A 24,953-nucleotide genomic window follows, 5' to 3' on the forward strand; every position below is an offset into this window, starting at 1 on the left:
CCAGGTGGGGCTTGCAGAGGCTTTGGAGCATCAAGGTGGAGATTGTGGGCACAAGTGTGGTGCATCCAAAGTAAGGAATGCAAGAAACTGCAGTGAAAACAGTGCAAGGGTCGACTTATGCTGTTAAAGAGTCGACCCCTGAAGAGCAAGGGTCGACTCATGCTGTTAAAGGGTCGACCCCTGGTCTGTTTCAGATTTAGGTAGAGACGGGATTTGGTCTTCTACCTGCTTGAGACTCAAGTATTTGGGTCTTGAGGGGGCTATCCATTCTTGGGCCGGGCCGGCCCGAGCCCTAGATGATCGAGGCGGTCGTCTAAGGCCTCGGGCCAGTGGAAGGCCTCTGGGAGGCTGACCAAAAGGAAGCAAAGGCCCCATATAAAACGGGAACAAGAGCTGGGTACGAGTCTTCCCCCTTGATGGAAGGGAGGTGGAGAGTTTTCTGGCCTGCAGAGGGGCAATTTGGGAAGTTGGGAATAGTAGTTTTGTTTTGGGTGGAGACTGGAGAGAGAGAGAGAGAGAGAGAGAGGGATTTGGTTGGCTTGATACACGTCTGAAGCCACTCTTATCTTTCATCCCTTCTCTTTTTTGGTTTTGGTCTTGGTTCTCCTTCCCTCACGTTACTCCTGATCCAGCTGGGCCATCAGGAAGAAAGATAGGGGGATTGGAGATGGACTTCTTGGAGGGTAGAGAAAGAAAAGGAGGGAGGGGGGGTTGAATGGCTGCTGTGCTGTGATGTTGCAGTGGCTGCTTGGGTGCTCCCTTGAAGGGGAGATGGTGGGATGGGACTTTTATTAATCAGATAGAGTGAATTTCCCATAATGCCCCTACTTTCTCTCATAGAGAGGTTCCTTTCTGGACAAATTCTTTCCTTTACCTTGACCATGAAGTGCCATGGGATAACCTTTTCCTATTCTGCTCTTGCTTGACATGGTAAACAGTACTGCCAAGCATTATCTCTGTTATTTAATCAGTACTGCTACCTATTTTCATATATTTTTTTTAAGTATTTTATACTTATTAAAAAAATTTATTATTAAAAAAAAGGCCTCATTCACTGAATCCGCCTTAGGCCTCCAAATGTATTGGGCCGCCCCTGTTCTTGGGCTAGGTTTAGGCTCGAAGGAAGAGAGAGCATGCAAGTCATGGGTGTACATGGGCTTGGGTTGAGTGCTTTCTCATGTGGTTTAGCCTAGGGGAGTTTTTGGATTTGGGTCATGATTAACCATGTATATATACACTCACGTATATTGTGTATGGATGGGATGAAAACAGATGATACTTCTTTCTCCCTGAAAACTCTATTCTCTTCTCTTCTCTTCCTCTCATGCACGTAAGCCGTCGTCCCTAAGAATCCTAGGCCATAAGGAAGAAGAGCCTATTTCCGCTCGGCTCTTGTTCTCCTCCACCATCAAAGAACCAGTGATCCACGCCTCTAGCAGCCAAGGAAAGTCTTCAGGTGCTGTGGTTTGAGGCGGTTCATCTTCTTGGAAGATTGGGATCAGATCCGTTCGGTCTCCCACAGTATGGGGGCTAGTTCGGCATACTACGTGTTGGTATGCTTCTTGTACCGCGTACTGATCCGGTATCGGCACAATACAGTATGGTCGATACGTGCCAGTACCGATCGATGCGACAAACTTTGTTATGAATTCTGATTTGCATGTTGGGTAGTCCGGATAATCTCTAAGGAATCTAGAAAACCTGGTAGCATAATATAATATTATTACTAGAGTTGATGTATTAAGATTAAATATTACTAATAATATTATAAAATAATAGTATAATGCTAATGTATTATAATATTTGTTATATAAAATATTATGATAATGTTTGTCAAAATAACTTAAATATAAACAATATAATATATAGTATGGAATATGTAATATAACAATGTAATTATAATATTGTACATAATTATAACTATATATTGTAATAATGTTATTAGAATCTATAATGAAATGTTATAATAGTAATTCAATATACAATGTTATATTTATGATATAATAATAATTTGATAAACAATATCTTACAAATTATAATATATTATTTAAAATAATATGCAATTATAATTTTCTGAGAACTAACACATATCAAATATGAATATTAAAATATTATAATAAGATAATATCAATATAATAAACAATGAGTGTTAGAGAAACTATTAAATATATATTATAAAGTATTATAGTATATATAATTTTGTTATTAGTATTCATATAATAATGTTGTTTATTATTAGTATTCTAGTAGTATCAACATAATATTAATATTGTTACAACATCTTAATATTATATAATCGTATGATAATGATTATGTTATATATTATATAATATTATATAACTTGTAATTATATGAACTTTATAATTATAATGATAGAAGATATTTTATTGTTCAATAGTATTATTATTTTTATATAGTAATATTAATATTAATCTTATAAAAGTATTTTTATATTTTATTATAATATTAATACTAATATTAACATTGTTTTAGTTATTATAAGAATAATTCAAATATAATATGAACCATATAATATAGCAATATAATTATAATATTGTAATAATTATAACAATATTATCATTGTAGTAATGTATTATAACAATTTGATTGAACAACAGAATACTAATCTAATATATAGTATAATATATTATGATGCAATAATAATATGATTGATAATATTATAAAATGCAATATATTAATAATACAATATACAGCATAAAATATTATTGTTAAAAATATAAGAATAATATAATATCAGTAAAATGCATATTATTAATATAATATAATATAATATGTAATATCATATTATCTAATAGATATGTTTCATTATAAACTTAATATTAATAATACAACATGTAAAGGAATATCTTTTTATTGTCACTATAATTTGGAAACAATACCCAAACTCTTCCATGTTGTGGCTTTACCCCTTTTTATGGGAATCCAACATCTGTTGGAATCAACATTCGGAATTCCAAATGAGTTACCTAACATGGGAATGGGTTGGGTGCAAAATTGATGGCCATACACACCCTCTGATCTTGCAAGCCAAATATGGCTGTAATAAATATATTTTAAATTTATTATTGACACATATTATTCATAAATTTAATTTGTGAGTTAGAAGTACAAAGTTTGTGCATACACTTTTCTTTTTCTATATAATGTTATATAACTTTAAGTTTAGCCCTTTTTTATTCTAAGTATCTTTTACATTATTTATGAATGCCATTTACAGGATTTAGGCCCCGTTTGGCTGAGCTGTTGGCTGTAGAGCTTTTGAAAGTAGAGCTTTTGAAAGTAGAGCTTTTTGAAGTAGAACTTTTTGAAGTAGGATTTTTTGAAGTAGAGTTTTTATGAAAAGCTATTTGCTGTTTGGTAACTACATTTCTAAAGTGCTATGGAACTTTAATATGGTTGGTAAACAAATTGAGAAAGTACTTTTAGTATGACAAAATGACCATAAAGGATATTGCATAGTATTATACAATAGCGCATAATAAAATATAATATATATTAATACATCAATATATGATATAGTATAATATTACTATAATGTAATATTAATATAATATTGTATAATATAGCATAATAATATAACATAATTTGATATTATATAACATAACATATTAATGTATTATGATATAATATAATATAATATTATATTTATAATATAATATAATATAATAATAAAGCTATAAAAGATTATAATTATTATCATTATGTATTAATAAATATAAAGGGACATTTTCTGTAATTATAATATTTTATCATGGGTATTTTGGTCCAAAATGAAAAAAGTTTTATAAATCAAAACAGCTTTCCGAGACATGCTAAAAATGCTTTTCCGAAGAGGCTGTTTTAGCTTTCTGGCAAAGCTAAAACAACTTTTCGATTGCTAACCAAACACTTCTATTTCATCCAAAAGTATTTTTGGAGGGTCAAAAAGTGCTTTCTGGCCCACCAAAAGCTCTGCTAAACAGGCCTTAGTTTTTATTAGGGTTAGATTGAGTGCCCGTATCATTACTATTATAATAATACTGCTAATTAGTGTTTAATTGTCTCATACTTAATTTCCTATATATTTAATTAATATTAATTTTGCTAGAGAAAATTTTAAGAACTTTGTGATGCCTTTTTCTCTTTAAATATGTAGATCCAGATTTATTGAAGAACATATTTGAAATGGTCTCTTGTGTGTGAATTTTTCATGAGGTTGATTATAGTGATTTTGGGGAATAATTTGGGCGATTCCAATTTCTTGTATAAAACTCATTGATAAATTGTAATTAATCTAAGAGTACTATGTTTTAGATATTACTACGATATTATCTGATTTGTTTTACTGTGATATTATCTGGCACTGCTCGTATTTCTTTTCACAAATATTGTTCAGAAGAGGTACAGATCCATAATGATTCATCGAGACCTGTGCCATGCACATTAAACTTGTATGAACTTGTTTATGGTTGCTATGCAGTTTTGAACTCGGCTGTTAAAAGTTGGTACCTGATGTATTAGATTTTTCAGTATTTTTTCCAATCATTATATTCTGTTTAGGGTTCAATTTGGTACGGCATACTGTTCACTTGTACTGTTCATGCTACAGTTTGAACAGTATTTGAAGCTTGGCTGCTTCAGTTGCTTTCTTATTGGAGTTCATGTCTAGATTAGGGAATCTTAATACGAGTTTAATTGTGTCCAGCTGGTCAATTAAAAAAAAACAATGGTTTAGTTGGTTATTTAGTTTAATTTTATTTTCCAATTTAAAAGTCCTGGTTGTAGTAGGAATAGTGGTTGGTTAAGTTTATTAAAAGGGATAAGTGGCTGAATGTTGTGGTGATTTTGAAATTCTACATGATTATTTTGAAGGATATTAGAAGCTGCAGGTTTTCTTTCCTTTCGCTTCTCTTCTCTTCTTTTCTTCTTATTCTTCTTTATGTTCTCCAACTGCTGTGTTTAAATCCAGCAGATATATCTGCTGGTTTCAGATCTGAATCAGGATATGGATCAATTTTTTCCTACTGTTATTCTCTACACAGTAGATCAAAGATCAGTTTTGAAGCTGATTGGTTTTGATTGGTTTGGTGATAGATACATAGATCATATCTGTTCTAGGAAAAGTTGCTGCAGATTTTATATTGTGTAGCCTTTAAATTTCATAGTCACATCAGTACCACACAATAGTCAAGGATTTATGAAAACTTGAGGATGGCTTCTCTCCAATATGGAGGTTTTTGATGTACATGCACATCAAACGGGACAAAATCTGAAGAATTTCATTATTGAGACTTGAGAGTAGTAATTTATTTTTTAACATTCTGATGCAGCACTGTCTCGTGAGAAGAGTGGGAGAAAGGAGGAGGAGAGAGGGAAGAGGATGAAGAAGAACAGAGAGGGGAGAAGAGAGGAAGATAGAAGGAAAGCAATTTTGTTAAAACATTCATCATCCTGTCAACAAATGCATAGACCCTATATATAGGGTTACGAAATACAAAAAGGTCCCTCCAAATAAACTAATCTCACAAAAGCCATAACACAACAATATGTACATAAACCCAGTCAACATAAAATAAACTAACATCAAATCAGTCTAGCCATAACGAAAGTGGCTGGACCCTCCTGCGACGACCGTAGACCCGCGTCACTGGCGGTCCAGTACTGGTGTCCGCACCAACTCCCCCCGGGTCAGAAGAAGTCGACCTCGACGAACGCGACGCAGTGCAGCTCTGGTAATACTCCAAAAGGTCCGGATTAATGCGCTGAAGCTCCTCTCGTGTGATCCAAGTCGAATCGGACTCTGGGCGGCCACGCCAACGAACTAAAAAACGCTGAATGCTACCAGCACTGGATAAATTAGTTTGCTCATCTAAAATGGCATCAATACGTTCTTTCTTGCTGGTGGGAGAGGCAAAGAAAGGGAAGATGGTATGGAATCAGGGATATGGGAAGTAGTGGGCTCAAGAGGGGTCTCAACAAAAGGGTCATTTGGGATGGATGGTGGACCCTTGTAAGCAACCAAATCTTCAATATTACAAGTGGAGCTGATACCATAATCAGAGGGGAGGTCAAGAACATAGGCATTCGTGCCCACCCGGTGCAATATCCGAAATGGTCCTGCGCTACGAGCCTGCAGTTTCTTAACGGTCCCATGCGGGAACCACTCTGGTCGAATACGTACCATAACATAGTCCCCAGGTTGGAATATTTTGTTCCGTCTATGAGAATCAGCTTGCAGTTTATATTGAGCATTACTAGCAAGGATGCGCTTTTGGATTTCCTGATGTAACTCATGAATATGTTGTGCAAATGCGTGTGCAGACTCAGAAATCCTAACATGGGGTGACATGGGTAAAAGATCTAAAGGTTTTCTAGCTTTGTAACCATGTACGACCTCAAATAGACTCATGCCGATGGATCGATTGATTGAATTATTATATGCGAACTGTGCAACAGGAAGAACTGAATCCCAGTTACGAGTATGTTAAAGGCACCGTAAAAGATTACCCAGACTTCGATTTACCACTTCCGTTTGGCCGTCAGTTTGTGGATGGTAAGCAGTGGAAAATGTAAGTTTCGTACCAACCGAGTGCCACAAAGTTTTCCAAAAGTAACTCATGAAACGTACATCCCGGTCAGACACGATGGTGTGGGGAAGGCCATAAAGTTTAACAATCTCAGCAAAGAAAAGTTTAGCTACTTTGGAAGCATCCGCGGTTTTGGAACACGGAATGAAGTGGGCCATTTTAGAGAAACGATCCACTATGACAAGAATAGAATCATGTTGTCGGACGGTACGGGGAAGACCAAGCACAAAGTCCAAACTAATGTCATGCCAAGGACAATCAGGTACCGGTAAGGGGGTGTAGAGACCAGTGTTTTGTTTCTGGTGTTTGGCTAGTTGGCACGTTCACCACCGGCATGTACTTCCCACACCAAAAATTCTCTTACTGATGTCCGTGGGATATAGAGCTTCGCTGCTTTAAACAAATAACCATCCTGAAGATAAAATCCATCAATTGAGGGTTCATGTCCATCAGCAATGGTTTTGTAGAGTTCTCCAAAATCGGGGCAAGATGAGTAGTCATCTCTGAGTCTTTCGAAGCCCGTAACATGTACGGACATGGTCGAGAGTAGGGTCACTCGCCGGCTCAGTGCATCAGCAGCAGTGTTGGAGGCATCTGATATGTGTTTGAGAACGAAAGTGTATTCCTGAAGGAACTCAACCCATTTGGCATGCCTAGAATTCAACTTCTTTTGGGAGTTAAGGTAGCGAAGAGCTTCATGATCGGAGTAAAGTACGAATTCATTGGGTAGCAGGTAGTGGCGCCAATACCGGAGAGCCTGGACTACAGCATAGAATTTCTTATCATAGGTAGAGTATTTTTGCTTAGCCTCGTTTAACTTCTTACTAAAGTATGCTATGGGATGGCGTTCTTGACTGAGCACCCCACCGATGCCAAGGCCAGATGCATCACACTCCACTTCAAACGCCCTACTGAAGTCAGGCAAACGCATAACTGGCGCCTCCGTCATCCGCTTCTTGACATCGTGGAATGCGTTAGCAGCAGCGCTAGTCCAATGAAAGTCGTCCCTTTTTAGGCAATTAGTGATTGGGGACATAAGTGTGCTAAACCCCTTAATGAAACGACGGTAAAAAGTAGCCAGCCCATGAAAGCTGCGAACCTCGGTGAGGGTTTTTGGTTCAGGCCACTCGACTATCGCAGTGACTTTATTAGGGTCAGCGGACAAACCTTCTGAGGAGATAATGTAACCTAAGAAGTTGACATAAGAAGTAAAGAACGAACATTTCTTAATTTTCATATAGTTTGGCATTCCGCAGGGCTGTACATACCAGTCGTAAATGATCGTAGTATTGCTCCTTTGATTGGCTGTAGATAAGAATGTCATCAAAATACACAACTAAAAATTTGCCCATGAAAGGTCGTAGTACTTGGGTCATCACCCGCATAAAAGTACTAGGAGCATTCGAGAGTCCAAAAGGCATAACCAACCACTCGTACAGACCAGCTTTTGTTTTAAAAGCCGTTTTCCATTCATCACCTGGACGGATCCGGATTTGATGATAGCCACTTTTCAAATCAATTTTGGAGAAGATAGTGGCGCCTGCCATCATATCCAACATATCATCGAGCCGAGGGATGGAAAAACGGTATTTGACCATGATTCGGTTAATGGCCCGACTGTCGACACATCCTCCACGTGCCATCTTTCTTTGGAGTTAGGAGTGCAGGTACGGCACACGGGCTTAAACTTTCATGAATGAACCCCTTCCGGATGAGCTCGTTAATTTGCTGTTGCAGCTCAGCATGCTCAGAAGGATTCATTCGATAGTGGAGTAGGTTAGGCAGGGTAGCTCCCGGAATTAGATCAATAGCGTGCTGTATGTCACGCAAAGGCGGCAGGTGATCCGGAAGGTCCTCAGGGAAAATTTCCGAAAACTCCTCAAGGATGAGTTGACCCTCTGTTGGTAGCTCGCTTGGTGGAATCAGTTGGTTTTCGAGAACAAGTAAAGCGTACACTATAGAATCACTAGAGATTTTCCGTTCAAATTTGGATGGACTCAGAATATGGAGTTCCTTGCTCTTTGTCTCACTGGTCTTCCTGCCCTCGTCAAGTGTCCTAGATCGTAGGGGATTAAGTTTAATTCTCTTGCCCTCAAATATGAAGGAACAAGAATTAGAACAACCAAAGATGGTGACATCAAGGTCGAACAACCAAGGTCTTCCCAATATTAGGTGACCTACATCCATCGGATTACATCACACCAGATGGTTTCTTTATATGAAAGAATTTGAATTGGGACGAGACACCGTTCTTTAATTTGGATAGAAGATGTATCGATCCAGGAGACCTTGTAAGGTTGGGTCTGAAGAACGGGAGTCAAACCCAAATGAGAGACAATATTTGATGAAATTGCATTAATGCAGCTCCCGCTATCAATGATAACTTTACAGTCCTTGTCTCCGCACTTAAGATAAGTGTGGAAGATCGAAGTACGCCTCCAGTCAGCCTGTTCCTTGGGTTGGGCGAGAGCACACCGGACTACATTCATAGCAGACTGAGTTGATTCGGTCACAATCGAAGGAGTTGTGGTTCGGATGCATCCTAAAGTGTCGGTACGTTCTTCTTGGTCATCATCAACATTATGGATGTCGTCTAAATTTGGTTCATAGATCTGTTCTTCTAATCGTCGTTATGATCCTCTTGTTGTTGTGCTGCAATGACAAGAGAGGTGTTCGCACATTGGGAAGCGACATGACCAAAACCTTGGCACTTAAAGCATTGGATTCGGGAACTTGCTTTCGGGGCTTCGCCAAGAATGCCCTTGCCCTTAGTGTCCCGGTTAGAGGTAGGGTTGGAGGAAATAGGTCTAGAAGGCGTAGGCCCAAGCGAATGTCGAGATCTTGAAGGGGAAACGTTGGTGGGTGGTCCGCGAAGGTCAGAAAGTCGAGCAAATGTAGACGTGGTTATCTGCTCATAGTTTTGGGCGAATGTGTAGGCCTGGTCGAGGGTGGATATTTCTCGAAGGATGAGTTCCTTCCTGAGCTCATCATTCAGACCTCGTCGAAACCTGCTTAGGACCATCCGTTCATTCTCTTCCACATTACATCGCATCATAAATTCGTCAAATTGGGCGATGTAATCACTAACAGACCGATTGCCTTGTCGCAAGGTATTCCATCGATCGAGAAGATCATCTTGGTAGCTAAAGGGCAGATACTTTTCTTTCAGTTTTTCTTTCATCTCTACCCAATCGATAATTGCGGGTTGATGTCTCCTAGCTAGCAAATGTTCGGTGTTTTGCCAGAAAAGTTTGGCGCGACCAATTAGCTTCATCCTAGCAAACCGGACCTTCTTGTCCTCAGACAAATTATACCACTCAAAGAAGTGGTCCATTTCGTGCATCCAGTCTGAAAAGACCTTTGGGTCTAAGCGACCATCAAATGTGGGGGCTTCAACACGAATGCCCTTCAACACGTCGTCCTCATGGTCACGAGGCTGTCTAGGTTCCACATTAAAGCGATGACCCCGATCAGCATTAGGGATGGTGCCCGATCCTCTAGGGCATGGGTAGGCATGATGACGTCCTGATAAGGGTACAGTGTCAAAATTTTCCTGTCGAACAGAGCCGTGGGATTCCAGGGTTTCATCGAAGTCGAGATCGGGGAAGTGGGCAGCACTATCTTCTTTGGATCCTATGAGCCTGTGTAGGGAAGATTCAACCGACTCAAGGCGGGCATTGGTATGGGTGGATTTAGTGGTCAAGTCTTCAACAGCTTTCAGTAGGGCTTCGATGCGGTCGTCCATGGTAAACTGGGTGTCAGAATGTGAGAGGACACGACCACTACGAAGGTGCATATGAAGAGTAAACTTAATTATATGCTATCCTATCTTAGGACGACAATGATGATGTGAAGTAGACCTAATGCATGCAAAGATGATTAAAATGCAAGGTGGATGCTCAATATAACACAAGACTATGCTCGAACAGAGAAATACTCCAAACTGGGAATTAGAAAGGGACGCAAGCCAACAAGTAGCCGCAGTCAAGTAGAGTAGGTGTCCAGTGGATTATCAGGTGTCACAAAACCTTGTAGGCCCCAACGATAGCTAGCTCTACAATTAATAGTAAAGAGGGTTGTCACAAGGGTTGCTGTGTGTTGCGTGGTGTGAGAGCATGTGTTTTGGGTATTTAGAGTATGCCACCAAGCACAAAACAACTATTTGATGCCAAAATGAAAGCAAACAAAATATCCAGGAAAGGGCAAACCTGTTCTGGTGGAAGATGACGATTCAATTGCGGCAAACCGGCTCGCTAGTCGGTGCAAATCTGACCTGCTGGGCCGTGGTCCGAAGAAAGGAGGGAAAAGGGCAAGCTGCAGTGGGCTCTGCAGTGACGTAGCAGGCCTGTGGGCTGGTCCATGTGGACAAAGTCGGGTCAGGCCACTGGGCCGAGGTCCAAAGGGAAGCGGGCGTTCGGGCTTGGGCCTGATGAAAGTCGGGCGCGGGCCTGTTGAAAGGGTGGCCCGTGAACAAGTGGAAGCGGGGAGGGGAAGAGGGAAATGGAGCGATGAGATGGGGGCTCGAGAGGTGAATGGGTTTGAGAAGAAGGAAGGCGGCAGCCGAGGGCAGCGGCGAGCAAGGGAGGTGGGGTGGCCGCGGAAGAAACGAAAGAGGTGGCGGTTCTTCAACGGTGGAAGGGTAGTCGTGAAGCTCGGGCGAGGGCGGTGGCGGTTGGACAGCCGGATGCCGACCGGCCGTGAGGTGGTAGAAGATGCTCTGGAGGGTTCAGGACCCTCCGATCCTCCCGTCAGTGAGGTGAAAAAGGGGTGGAAAAAAAAAGGTGGTGGGAGGTCGGGAAGATGGAGGAAGGAGAGATGGGGGGGAGGAAGGCGTTCGTGGTGGTGGTGGTGGGAGGTGACGGAAGCGGCGAAAGGCTGCGGAAGTGTGGGGCGCGGCGGCAAGAGTGGTGACTCAGCGTGCGTGGCAGCGATGCGTCGACGGCGGCGGAACCCCAGATCTAGGGTTCTTCGTCGGGACGAAAGGTACACTACTTTTTTTTTTTTGAACAGCACGTGCAAGTCACGTGCTTTCGCCTGTGGTTGTCACGTGCGGAAGTCACGTGTGGGAGTCACGTGAAGGTCACGTGACCTTTCTTCTCTTTTGTTTTTTTTCTCTTTTCTTTTTTTCTTTCTTTTTTTTTATATCCCGGAACGGATCCGGGTTATTGAACGAGGGTTAACGGGTTTGGAGCTTACCCGTTTACTAACTTGAAACTCTCCAACGGTTTCAAGTGAGCGTGCCGAGATTTACGCCCACGGTTGCTGGTGGTTCTTGGCGGCCGATCGTGCCGAAGTTCACGCCAGCAGTTGCAGGTGGGTCTCGGTGGCCAGTGGTGGTGGCCGGCGACCGGTCACCCGCTCCGACACTGGTTTTCTCCTCACTAGTGGTGTCTTCCCGGCTCTCTTCCTGTGCACGGTGGCCGGCGGGCGCTTCGGCGGGTCTGAGGGACAGGGCCGAAAGAAGGGCGGCGATGCTTCTCTTCTTTTTGGCAACGGGAGTCGCTCGTGGCCCGTCAGCACGCTCCGGCATCCGGGGTCGGGGTACCGCATAGATTTCGTGCGCCCACCGGAATCCTGGGATTCGGCGGTGCTCCGCCATACACCGGCGTGGTGCTTCTGTGGAAGGAGAAGCGGCCGCCGGCGGTGGGACAGAGGAGGTGGAGCACGGCGAGGGTACTGCGGGTGGTGGTGGCGTCGGGCGCGGTGATGAATGGAAGGGGAGGACCAGCTGCAGAGGTTTCTTCTTTGTTTTTGTTTTTCTGGTGCGAGATCCGAGAGAGAGGGATGAGGCAGCAGAAGGTGTTTTGTTTTGTCTGAAACCGAAAGAGGAAGAGAACAGTGGCAACAGTGGAAGAGAAAGAAGAGGGACCGAGGCTTTAGCAACAGTGGCAAGCCTGCCAAAGCTCTGATACCAAAGCTGATGCAGCACTGTCTCGTGAGAAGAGTGGGAGAAAGGAGGAGGAGAGAGGAAAGAGGAGGGAAGAGGATGAAGAAGAATAGAGAGGGGAGAAGAGAGGAAGATAGAAGGAAAGCAATTTTGTTAAAACATTCATCCTGTCAACAAATGCATAGACCCTATATATAGGGTTACGAAATACAAAAAGGTCCCTCCAAATAAACTAATCCCACAAAAGCCATAACACAACAATATGTACATAAACCCAGTCAACATAAAATAAACTAACATCAAATCAGTCCAGCCATAACGAAAGTGGCTGGACCCTCCTCCTGCGACGACCGTAGACCCGCGTCACTGGCGGTCCGGTACTGGTGTCCGCACCACATTCCTTGAAACTTTCAAACTTATGCTTTTGAATTGATTTTAAGTTAGAATGTATGAAGTTGGATCATTTTAGTTGATTCTCCTTCATCTTTGATTTATGAGTTCAACGTATGTGAAGTAACTAATTAAGTGTTCCATAGGATTTGCTTATATTTTAATTAATGTATAAAATTGAATGCTTGATTTGATTTCGGTAAGAAATTCGCAACTTTCCCTAGTCTCTTCTTTTATTCCTCCAACTACACTATCTTGTTTTTAAGAACAAAAGTGATCTTTTGCTTCTCTTCCTCTTGCTTCCACCACTTTCCTTGTCATATTTTTTGATTTTCATCTTCTAGATGTTTTCTGCTTTAGATATGAGGCAGATCTGAAATGAAATTTGATTCAAGCTGTATTTCATTCTTTAAGTTCTTCTATAATCTTTGTATCGTGGTTAGCCATACAAGTGCGTAACGCCCTGTACTTGGCATTTTGTATCGTACCAGGCATTTTGTACCATACTGGTACTGATCTGAGACTTGGTATGAGACTTGATATGTTGTGACTCCTATACCGGGCATATTGACACTGTACTAGCATGGTATCAGTACGGGGTCTAGCATTGAGATGGCGAAACTTGCTTGATACATTTGTCATTCTCATAGCTAGGTGCTCCTTGTTTATTAGTGCTTAGATCTCCTTAAGAATGTAAACATAATTTTGCAAAACAAGGCCATTCTTGAAGATAGATAATGATGGACATTGTATCCTTCAATTGTACCAAAAAATATTCTGGATCTATCTTTGCTATAGGAACCAAAGCATTTACTATGGCTGCTTTAATTGTGACTAGATTATGTTTCTATGCTGTGGTTTACTAGAGACATTGCCATAATCTTACTGCTTTTGATCCCCAGTTTTGATACTAAATCCAATCTCAAGATCAAAAGATGGAGTGTGACCATCACTAACATAATCACCACTGTATCCATCATCATATGCATTGCCACCACATCATTGTTCCTCATCAACCCCATCAGCATTATCAGCAATGTCCTCATCAAGCTGCTTTCGACAAAAAATCTTTAATATGTTCTGGAAAAGGGAGCTGGCATCTGGTAAAATTCTCTTCATATTGTTTTTGGCAGGCTGGAAGAAAAACTGAAATTTTTGACCAGAAACATGAGCTAGGATATGAACCGTGCCTTCCCTAAGGATATTGTTGTAAATTTGTTACATAGACCTATCGGAGTAGTTTGTACTTTGTTGTAATATTAGTAAGCACCCTTAGTATTTATTCTCATGGAAGTGTTTTCGTAATTTAACTAATGAATGCTTGTAAAGGTTCAATTACAGAGTTAATGATGCCTTGTATTCTGTGAAATTACAAAGACACCTTCATCTTTTGAGTACATAACAGTAAAGAAAAGAGGTGTTTGGATAATTTCACACTCATGTACAAACCTATCAAATACGCCTTATTAGGGTCGGCGGAACCGGTATCGGGCACCGTTCTGGTTGTCTGGCGGTACGAGTCGGTATGGGCCCGAGCCATGCCGTGCCGTGCCGAGCTTGTACCAACAAAGTAGAAGAGGCGGGGGAGAGGGAGAATGAGAAGAAGAGAGAGAGAACGAGGAGGTTGGAGAGTCGCCAGGAAGCTGCAGAAGAAGGGCTCCCCTCCGGCCCCTGTTTCGAACTGCGCGGTTCGGGGCGTCCCGATTCGTACTGACGATGGACCGGGACGGTTCCAGGAAGGAAACCGATATGTGTCGCCTGAGGTGGAGAAGGAGAATGAAAGAGAAGAAAAGAGAGGGAGGAAAACTGGCGGAGGGCCGGTGGAGGCCGCGTCCCTCTCTCCCCCTTCTCTCTCTCTTTTCCTCTCTTGTTCTCCCTCTCCTCCGTCTTTTCTACTGTTGGTACAGTGCCCGGTACTGGTTCCGCCGACGTTGCTTTTAAACCATTCCATAGTAGGCTTCACCACCTTAGAAAATATTGAGGCCTCATCTACCTTAGATCCAGACTTTATTTGTAGATGCATTGAGCTCCTACTCAAAGTGTGCATTCTGATTGTTAAAGTTGCTTATGTGTAGGTGAGCTGACATGCATAAATTGATTATTCTTTTGCCAATGTGCATATTTTCTGTTTCAGTGACTGCCTTTTTTTTTCTTTTAATGCTAATCCCTGCAACTATCTGTTCTCTCTCCATCTCTTTCTCCCCCCCCCCCTCCCTATCTCAATAACTTAAACAAAATCATCTTCATATTAGCTTTTCCTGTTTCCTGTTTCTTTATTATAATCCTCCCATGATTATTATCTGGCAGCTCTGACCTGCAATTGGCAATTGCGCTTCAACAACAGGAGTTTGAACAACAGCCCCAACGCCAGCTTTCCCAACAGCCACCTGTTAGTGGTCGAACGAGGCTTGTCACAGGTTCTCATGTAGGTTCCTTATCTCACATTATCTGATGCTTATTATTTTGATTAAAATACCAAAACTGCATTTGCAGATTACACATCTGCTCTCTCTCTCTCTCTCTCTGGTAGTTTATATTGATGAAAATTGTTTTTTTTGATTTTGGTACGTTAAGGCCTAATCTGGATGTGCAATAGTCCCTGGATAAGCCATTTATTTTTGGCCTATCTCGGAATAACTACCAAATGAGGCTAAATAGGTGTCATTACTGCTGATCCCTGACAGTTTGGAGAAATCCTAGATGGATCAGCGGTTCCTTAGGTGCACCAGAACCAGGCATCCTTGGCGTTTTAACACCTGTTTAAGAAAAATGAGCAGCACATCCTTCATTGCAAAAAAAGGTAATCCAAAAGGGTAGGGACATTTTAATCTTTTGACCAAAAATAACCTCAGTGCTGTTAGTTTTACTTGTGGTACTATGTAATTGATTATTAGATGGGAATACAAATATTTTCTTGTCTTCTCTGGAAATCAACTTTACCCATTGAGAATAAAAAAAAGTTAAACCAGAATTTTCTATTCCAGTTGCTGACGAGGCCTAGATTTTCTTTTCTCGTGGTGTTGGAAAAGAAGCATATTTCCTTTCATGGAGAATGGAAATGGAGATTTCTTTCTCTTCATCCGGTCTCTTCCTAAGTCTAGGGAATTTTGGATGCTTGCTCCTAAGTTGCATGTGATGGATACATGGGTTTCTCTACCTTATGATCAGTTTTCTTAGGTTTCATGGCAAGCTTGTGATTTGCCAAAAGTTGCCTTCACCATGAAACACTTATTTGTGAAGGGCCAATTTTAGGTTGACATGTGGTCATAAAAAATAGCATGACCTTCCATGAAGCATTTTTGACATAGAATTATGCTCCATAATGGAACCCAATTTGATGGGATAAGGATTGGATGGTGATGATGATGAATGGTTAAGTATTTATGCTCCGAAACCTTTAACTGTTGATGTTTTGTTTGGAGGGCTTAGGAATGACATGGTAATATTAGTGCTGCAAAAGGTGCTCTAAGTGCTCGCTTGGGTGCTCAGGTGAGGTGAGTAGACACTTGAGTGTCCCAACTATGGTTGGCTATACCGGCCCGAATTGGACGGTATGAGATGTACATATCGTACCGGTTCGGCACCAGTATCAGGTACAGGTGGCATACCGACACTCGGTACGCTAAAAGGATTCCGTACTGTACCTTACCGTACTGACACAATACTAGTATGGCATTAGTACGGAGTCCAGTATCAAAATAGCGAATCTTGGTCCCAACAGTCTACGGTGACGTAAGTTTACCAAAGGAATGCCTAGGCAAACACTTGGAATAAAGTGAGAGACATTTAGACAAGCACCTCTCCAATGGTCAGCATTATTCTTTTTTTTCCCTTTTTTTGTCTTTTCTTAGGCCCGTTTGGTTGGAGGTAATTTGACGTGGGAATAAATCCCATGTCGGATTATCATATTTGGTACGAAAAGTGGATGAGAGATGATAAAATAAAGAAAGGGTCCCATATTTATTGTCATAAGAGAAGGTAAAACAAATACCACTAGGGGGTGTATTTATTTTTCCATGCTGGATTATTGAGTAGAGATAATATGAAAATATTATTTCTTGATGGAAATGCTCTCACTTATCTTATATTAATATTATATTAATTATATCATATAATTAATATTAATTATATTAATATATATATTATTAATATTATATTAACATACTATAAATATGTTAATATATTGATTAATAAGATTTAAAAATAATATATAATATATTAATATATTTATTAATAAATATTAATTATTAAATAAATAATTAATTTTTATTAATTATCAATAAATATAACATAGGATTTATTAATAATTAAATATTTATTTATATACCAAAAAATACTAAAAAAATATTTTTTAATATATATATAATTAATTTGAAAATATTTATTAACTCATGTAAATATATTTCAATATTTGAAATAGCCAATGTTGATGGTGTTTAAGTGGGCCATAAATATCCAACAAATGGACTGAGAAAAAAAATTAATACTTAAATTGTTTATTCAAGGATTTGTTGGAAATTTGGAAATATTCCCATATGAGACTACTTGTAACCAAATAAAGTAATTTTTTTAATGCTATTTTCTAGAGTAATTTTTCCACTAACCGTACATGGTAAAATTTATTTTCCTCTATAATTATTTTTTTAGATAAATGATTCTTAGGAATCATCAGATTATCCTGTAATTTGACATATTCTTAAGTATCGTCAGATTATCCTGAAATCTGATATACCCCAACCAAATGATCCCTCAAAGCTCTATTAGCCTTATTTTGAGGGGCATCTTGGTCTATTGGAGCCCTTATAATAAAGGGCTAAGATGTTCTATGATTTTTTTTTTCATATTTTGTTTAAAGACATCAAATATGATTTGGGAAGCGGTATTTTGTTGTCATTTGAATCATGAAGCTATTCTAGGATGTCCAATGGTTATTTTTGTTATGTTTTATTTAAAAAAATGTTATGGGAAGTGGTATTTTGATGTGGTGTGTCGAAAGATGTGGAGCATTATATCCAATGTTAGATAATTATGATTAAGACCGTCAAAACTTGAATGATTTATATTTTAATGTTTGTGCTGTTTTTGATATAATTAGCACTTAAAATTTATTTAACTTTTATGAATTAGTTCCTTACTTTCTTCAAGCAAATGCCTTTTTGGCGTCTGGGGACTCGGGCAGTATGGGTTCTATTGCTCTTGGAATGTTTTTTGCTTTTGACAACCTTGGGTAATATTGAAGTTTTTCATTGTGTTAAGCAGGGTTAGCCGAACCAGGAGCAAAATCCATACCGGTCAACTATCGGTTCGGTATGGTATTGAATTGTTACCTTACTAGCACATGGTACGCTATGGTGTGCCGGTTTCAAAAGGGCACATCATTTTTTTTAATTTTGTAAGTTTTAATGAAAAGTAATTAATTTTTTATTTTTTATTAATTTTAAGTTTAATTTGATGTTTTTTCATATTTTTGATTTTTTTTGATTGTTTTATATGTCTATTATCCCGATACATCCTAAATGATGCTTCTTGATGTTTTAGAGTGATTATTCTACATTTCCGTAGGATTGCTTTGAAACAATGCTATCTTGGGGAGGCAAAAATTTGGCAAAGTTGTATCACTGGGTTTGCTGCCCCCAGCCTTTTGCATCAGTGTCAAGTCGAAACCAAAATGTAAAGAAAAAAGCTAGCGATCTTAGCTTTGCACGCTAGAAGAAGAAACATAAAATATCCTAAAATTACTTAGTAAGAAACCAAAATCTTAAAATGATATAATCAATTATATGTATTTCATGCACAACATATAAAACGATATCTAGAATCTCATCGAGTGGAAATGTCTTTTGCAGATATTTGAATCAATAGCATAATTAGGAGGCATATCAACCCACTTTTCTAACTAAGCGGCATTGTAATCTTGTATGCTCATTCCATAATATACGCACTCTACGTTATAACTGATCTTGATTTTTACTGAAGCGCTAGTTCTGAGAGGTGTTCTTTGGCTAATAATATGGCTATGGAGGGGTCCATCCAAATATGCTGATAGCAAAATCCGACTTGTAAGGTGTTTGGACTACGTTGTGTAGTAGTCACTAAAAGAAGATACCTCAGACGCACCATATCTATATCTATATGGATCATAGGCTGTCGCAGTTATGGGTAATAGGATCCAACGTATGACTCTGAACTTGATATGTAAATGGATCCTACTCCACGTGCGAGATTATTTGCAGCTGCATCATATCTTTGTAAATGATCTTGTGGAGCCCATCTCCTACATGCAATTGTATCCACGCGGGCTGTACTAGCTCGTGCACCATGGATCCTATTTTATCTAGCATGCATAAATCGGGACTCATCGGTGAATCGAAGACAATTCTGTGACTGTCTTATAAGTGGTGGTCTCATATTCTTCACTCCCTTTCTGGCCGTTGATTCAGGATTATCAGAACTGTTATCGCTGCTTTCTTTGGTCTTTGAATTTAAGAGAACTCTCCTCCAATCTCTCCATTGGGGCTACAATTGCCTTTTCTTTTTCTTTCAGGTTGCATTGAGTAATTGCCTACTTTCCTTTCATGCCTCTCTCTGCCCAACTATGCTGGGAGGATGGATGTTGCCTTTCCGACTGTGTCGACTGGATAGCATGGTGGTCTTATCTGAGCAACTCTTAGTCATATCTTTGGGAAGATGTCTCGGACATGCAGTCATGATGGTTGGCTTCTTAATGACCCCTATGGCTGTGGTTGATCAGCTAGAGGCATGCATGGAATGTTGCGGTTTGCCAATTGTCCTGCATCCACCATAGCCTCATTGTTACGATATTGGCCGGTCGTGGAGGCAATCCTAGCTCATCAATCTCTGGCTTTTGCTTTTAACCCACAATCTTTTAGATCATGGGATTGACAATCATTAAGCTCTTGCTGGCTACGAGGCTGAAATTTGCTCTCCTGCTACTCTCGGCAATGACAAATAGTTGACGTAGGCTTGCTTTTGTCTCAAGAAGGCCATTAAGCGCAATGTAGTTAGTAGGAAACCATGTCACACCTAGTTTTAAGATCTCTCCCTTGCTTACCTCATTAATAATAGGACCCATGCGTGGTTATAAATAAGTCTGGTGATGGATTGGGTTGTCTCCATTGTCTGCTGCATTTTAGGAATTTTTTCAATCTTCATCAATATGAGGTCGATATAATATACAACACATGAAATCTAGAAAATGTGGCTGATGTTTCATCAAAATCTTCCTAGTGGCCTTATATTATGGTCCGTCATCAATGATGACCTATACAACTTTCTTCTTTTTTAATCAATTACCTCCATCAATTTGAGGATGTACATGGCGTCGTGCACCTGGTTGAAAGCATCAACTGATTTCTGGAAGAAAATCTTTGTACGATAGTATGTCAAAAAGTTGATGCTATGCCTGGTAGGACCGATCCAACCATCACATATCATAGTCAGGCCATATATGGGCCACTTACTTTGGTATGAGGCAATCTACTTCTGTCGCTCTTTCTTATTATTGTCAAGAAGTTCACCATAGATATTCTTCCGTTCTGAAGGATCTACATTTAGATCGACAGTTTGTATGGAGAAAATGGCAGTCCTATATATGTGTTGCCTATCGCCTTAACCGGGATCTAATAGTTGGCTGCATATCCTTCTTATCCTTCTTTAGCATGGTATCAATCCTTTGCTGCTTCGAATTCCTGCAGGGGAAGATATATAGATCAAAATTATGGATGATGGCTCCTAGTGGAATCTTTTTGGAGGACTTTTTCTTACTGTCAAAGCTTCCAGCATAGATGCAATACGGCTACCGTCTCTATTGACAGTCTTTTTAACTGACGAGGTCCTCGTGAACTTTGAATCTGCCTTGTTAATCTTAGAACTAGAGCTTGATTCGTAGTGTAAGGCTGCAAATGGATCGGGTTGACCCGTGACCCAATCCGACCCGATCCGATCCGTCCCACTGAAACCTGACCTGACCCATTTTGGAGGATCCGTGGGATCGGGTCGGGTTCTAAAATTGGACCCGTTTTATTTTTCGGATCGGATCTGGGTTTACTGAATTCAGATCCGACCCAACGCGATCCATTTGAAGTTTGGATAATTTCAGAATTTTGATCCTACGATTCGACCCGAATCTGTAAAATTATTTGGGCTTACATGCGGCAGCTCGCGCGGGTGCAAACAAGTTCTGAATTCATGGATGGGTTGACCCGACTCGGACCCTATCCGGATCCGAAACTTTTGGGTTGGGTCCGGGTTATACATGGACTCGACCTGATTCGATGATTGTTGGGTCAAAAATTGTGGTGGACCCGACCCGACCCGATATTCTATTGGGTTGGGTTTGGGTCCAAAATTAGGACCCGAACTAGGAACCAAATTGGGTCGGGGTCACTCATGACCCGACCCGACCCGACCCATTTGCACCCCTAAGTGTGAGAGCCCAAATGGAGCCTTACACCTGGCCATCTCATCCTGTTGCCACTGATCATCCAGCCTGCTTGTATGGCAGTTTGAATTTGTGTCTCGTCATCTAGAGCGGAGGCTTTTTTTGACTTTCTGGAGTGATAGAAAGGTGGCTCTGTTAATCGGTGTCTACCTCAACTTTCTTTTTGGCGACCTTTTCCTTTGCTGCTTTGAAATTAATAAAGTGCTTCTTCATTAGCTGCCGGACCTTCTATGGTCATTTTCGGATGCGTCGGAATAACCACCAGCTAGGTCCTATTTCAACTTGGTTACCCCTTCTACCTTGAATTATATGTTGCATGAGTTGCAATTTTAGTGATGCTGGTCCGAGAGCATTTGCCATGATCTCAACCAATATCACGTTCTGGGGCGTCCTTTTTATTGATGGATTCATTCCTGCAGTTTTATCAAGCACGTTAGTTTATTAATTATTTAAAAAATAGTAAAATTTTGTTCCAATAACAAATATTTTTTATTTTAGAAAATACTTCTAAATTATCTAATATATAACACTAATTTTTATTATTTTTCTTTTATTTATTTTTTAAAATATTTTTTAAATTTGAAAATAATTTTAAATATCATAAATTTAGAAAAATATTTCACTTCTGAATTATCAATGCATTGCACTAATTTTTCATATTTTTTGTATTGATTATATATTTTTAATATTTTTTTAAATTAAAACATATATTTAGATATAAAAAGTTTAGAAACTTAATATGAGCTTAGATACATGTAGAACTCTACCATGGATAATACATTTATTTTTCTAGGCCTATGGGCATGTATCAAAAGCTACTTATTTTTTTAATTTTGTTCAAATTTGGGCGTACGCCACTATGCTCATGATCGCGTCCAAAATAAATGGACACCAAATTTAGGTTGAGAGTAGCTTTCTTGCTCCTAAACAAGCTTCTAAGTTTATAGTTATTTTTTGGATTTTATTTTTTTATTTTTTAATCCAAAAAAATATTTTTTTAATTTAAAAATTGCAGATTTAACAAAAATTAAAGATTTTAGTTTTATTGTGTATATTATCCATAGATCTACAACATATCATGAAATCATGCCAAAATCGAAAATTCTAGCATGATCTTTTCTTATTTTTCAATTTTCTCGGCATTTTTTTATATTAAAAAGTGGAAAGAAATAAGGTGGGGGAGAGCTACCTTATCTTGTTTGGGTTGGATCCTCTTTTAATCGTCGAAATCATAGGATTTTTGGCGAAATGGGGGGAGCGAAGGGTTGAAAATTAAAGGGAAGAAAAACTTGAGAAGGCTTGAGAGGTCTTCTTAAGCCTTTGTATTATTGAAAAAAAAGATTGGGGGGGGGGGGAGTGAACTGGTTTACAGCTTTTTGTTGAAAAAAATTAGTTGAACCATGCCAATTCTGCACCGATTTGGTTCGGTATGGAGTGAATCAGGCAATTCGGCGCAGTTCAGCATACCATGGTGTTAATTAAATGGTAATACAATAATATTATGCATATGTGATGCCTTTTAGGCACCTAGAGCCTCAGGTAATACAGGTTCTATTGCTTTGGGGGTGCCTTTTGCTTTTGACAACCTTGGGTATTATTGAAGTTTTCCATAGTGTTAAGTAAATGGTAATACAATAATATTATGCATGTGTGACATGGCTTATGATGTGTATATCCAATAATGTTAGCATGAATGATGCATGAAGAAATTTTATATACAATGTGCTTAGAGATTGTTGAGCATCTCTTTGCAACTAAGATGGAAATTGGAGCTGCTTTTTTGCACTTATTGGCATTTGGTAGATGATGCTAGTTCTCTGATAGAGACATCAGAGCCGTTCGTTTAGATGATTCCAAGCTACCGGATTGAGTCAGACCCAGATTGGGTCCATTCGAGTCCGAGTCACTTTTATTTTATTGCATTATTTGCTTTTGTTTTAGTCAAGTCAATTTGGTCAGTTATTTTGTTATTAATCAAGTCAATTGAGTTAAGTAATTAGATCGAGTGATTGGATCGATTTTGATATGTAATCAATCGGTTGACTTAGTCAACGGATTGAGGATCCGATTTTGGTATGTCGTCAATTGATTAACTTGACTTGGTCATAATGTAAGGTCTATATAAAGGCCAGCCCTCTTATGCATGAGGGAGTTGTATGAGGCCAGCCCTCTCATGTATCAGAGCATCTCTTCTTCCTCCCTCCAAGAGCTTTGTCCGCCATCAGTTTGGTATCAGAGCCTCGGCTTTGCCTCTGTTGCCAAAGCTCCGGGATCCTGTTTATGGACGGACCACCTCCGATACCTTTGCCAGTCTGCCACATGAGTTCTTCACTAAATCTATTGCACCGTGAACCCCGGAATGCGTTGAAGTACGACGTACAGCGCGCATTGTAAAGAGGAAGGGAAGCCTGATTTCCCTTCTCTCTTCTCTCTCCCTCGGTGCTCACCAAAAAGAGGGGTTCATTTCTCCCTCTCGGTTTGCATTAGAATAGAAGGGGAAGGCCCCCGTCACCGGATCCTTCCCACCCGCCGTCACACGTGCGACCACTCACCCTCGCTCGCCGCCAACAGCGTCGCGCTGCCACCGCCAGCTCGACTGCACTGCCCAACTTCCTACTGTGGAGAATTGGGAAAGTTTGGCTCTTCCCACTGCGGGTCCACATCTGGAGCGGGCCCCACCTGTGATGCGTCACCCATTGGCCATTGACCATAGAGCCGCGGCCGCGATCTCTGACGCCCCCCTCCTTCGGCTGATTCGCAACCGCCGCCCTCCCCTCCCCTCCGCGCCGCCGCGAGGGTAGGCAAACCCTCCCGAAACCGTCAGGAGGTTGGGATCAGGTTAACGGGTAAGTGTCGAACCCGTTAACCCACAACCCACTAACCCGAATCCAATCGGGTTACCAAAAAACATAAAGAAAAAAGGGAAAAAAAAGAATGAAAAGAAAAGAAAAACAAGTCCCCCGCACGTGCGTGCAAAAAAAAAAGTTGAAAAAAAGTACTTGTTTGTCTTCTCCTTCCCTGTGAGTGCCCTGCTCCGCCGCCGCCTCCGCCGTGCCGCCAAGCCTCAACGAGCTCCACCGCTGAGCCGCGCCACCTCTCCATCCTCCGCCTGCGCCGCCGAGAACCGCCACCTTGGCCTCCCCCACCGTCGCTACTTCCTAGCTGCCGCACTGAGCCACCGCCGCTTGGTTCCTCGCCGCCGCCGAGTCCCATACGCCACTCCACCTCCCCTTCCAGCCGCATCCACATCCCGTCCCTCATCTCCCTCGGCACTGACTCCCATCTTCCCCACATCTCCTTCCTCCACTCCCCCATCCCTTTTCCCTCATTTTTGTCAGGGGTTTTCGGCTTTACAACAGGCCCATCCCCAAGCCCTCTTCACATCCGGTGTTTGGGTCCAACAGACCCAGTCCAACCCGATCCGCAGCTACCAACCGCGCCCATCCCATCCGCACCCTTCTCAATTGCCAGCCCAACAGGCCCACCGCCCCACCTGACCTTGTCCATCCCTCCATTTTTTATTAGGCCTGCAATAGCAGGCCCATCAGACCTGGTCAATCCAATTGAAGCCAATTGAAGGGTCCATCAGCTGCAACTGCGCCTCTGATCGCTGCCACAGCCCACGAGC

At 40.6% G+C, this 24,953-nt stretch overlaps 1 pseudogene across 1 annotated transcript in view; it reads left to right on the forward strand.

The window, feature by feature from the left end:
- Positions 1-24,953, forward strand: part of LOC148702261 (uncharacterized) — a 117,679-nt pseudogene that overhangs the window by 30,559 nt on the left and 62,167 nt on the right. Inside the window, exon 11 of the transcript XR_016396621.1 lies at positions 15,172-15,289. The product of XR_016396621.1 is annotated as an uncharacterized LOC148702261 (transcript). The remainder of the gene's footprint in view (positions 1-15,171; positions 15,290-24,953) is intronic.

The sequence above is a fragment of the Phoenix dactylifera genome, chromosome 10 (genome assembly GCF_051530095.1).
Source record: "Phoenix dactylifera cultivar Ajwa chromosome 10, Ajwa_hap1_PhDact_Kaust_v1.1, whole genome shotgun sequence".
NCBI classification, from domain to species: domain Eukaryota; kingdom Viridiplantae; phylum Streptophyta; class Magnoliopsida; order Arecales; family Arecaceae; genus Phoenix; species Phoenix dactylifera.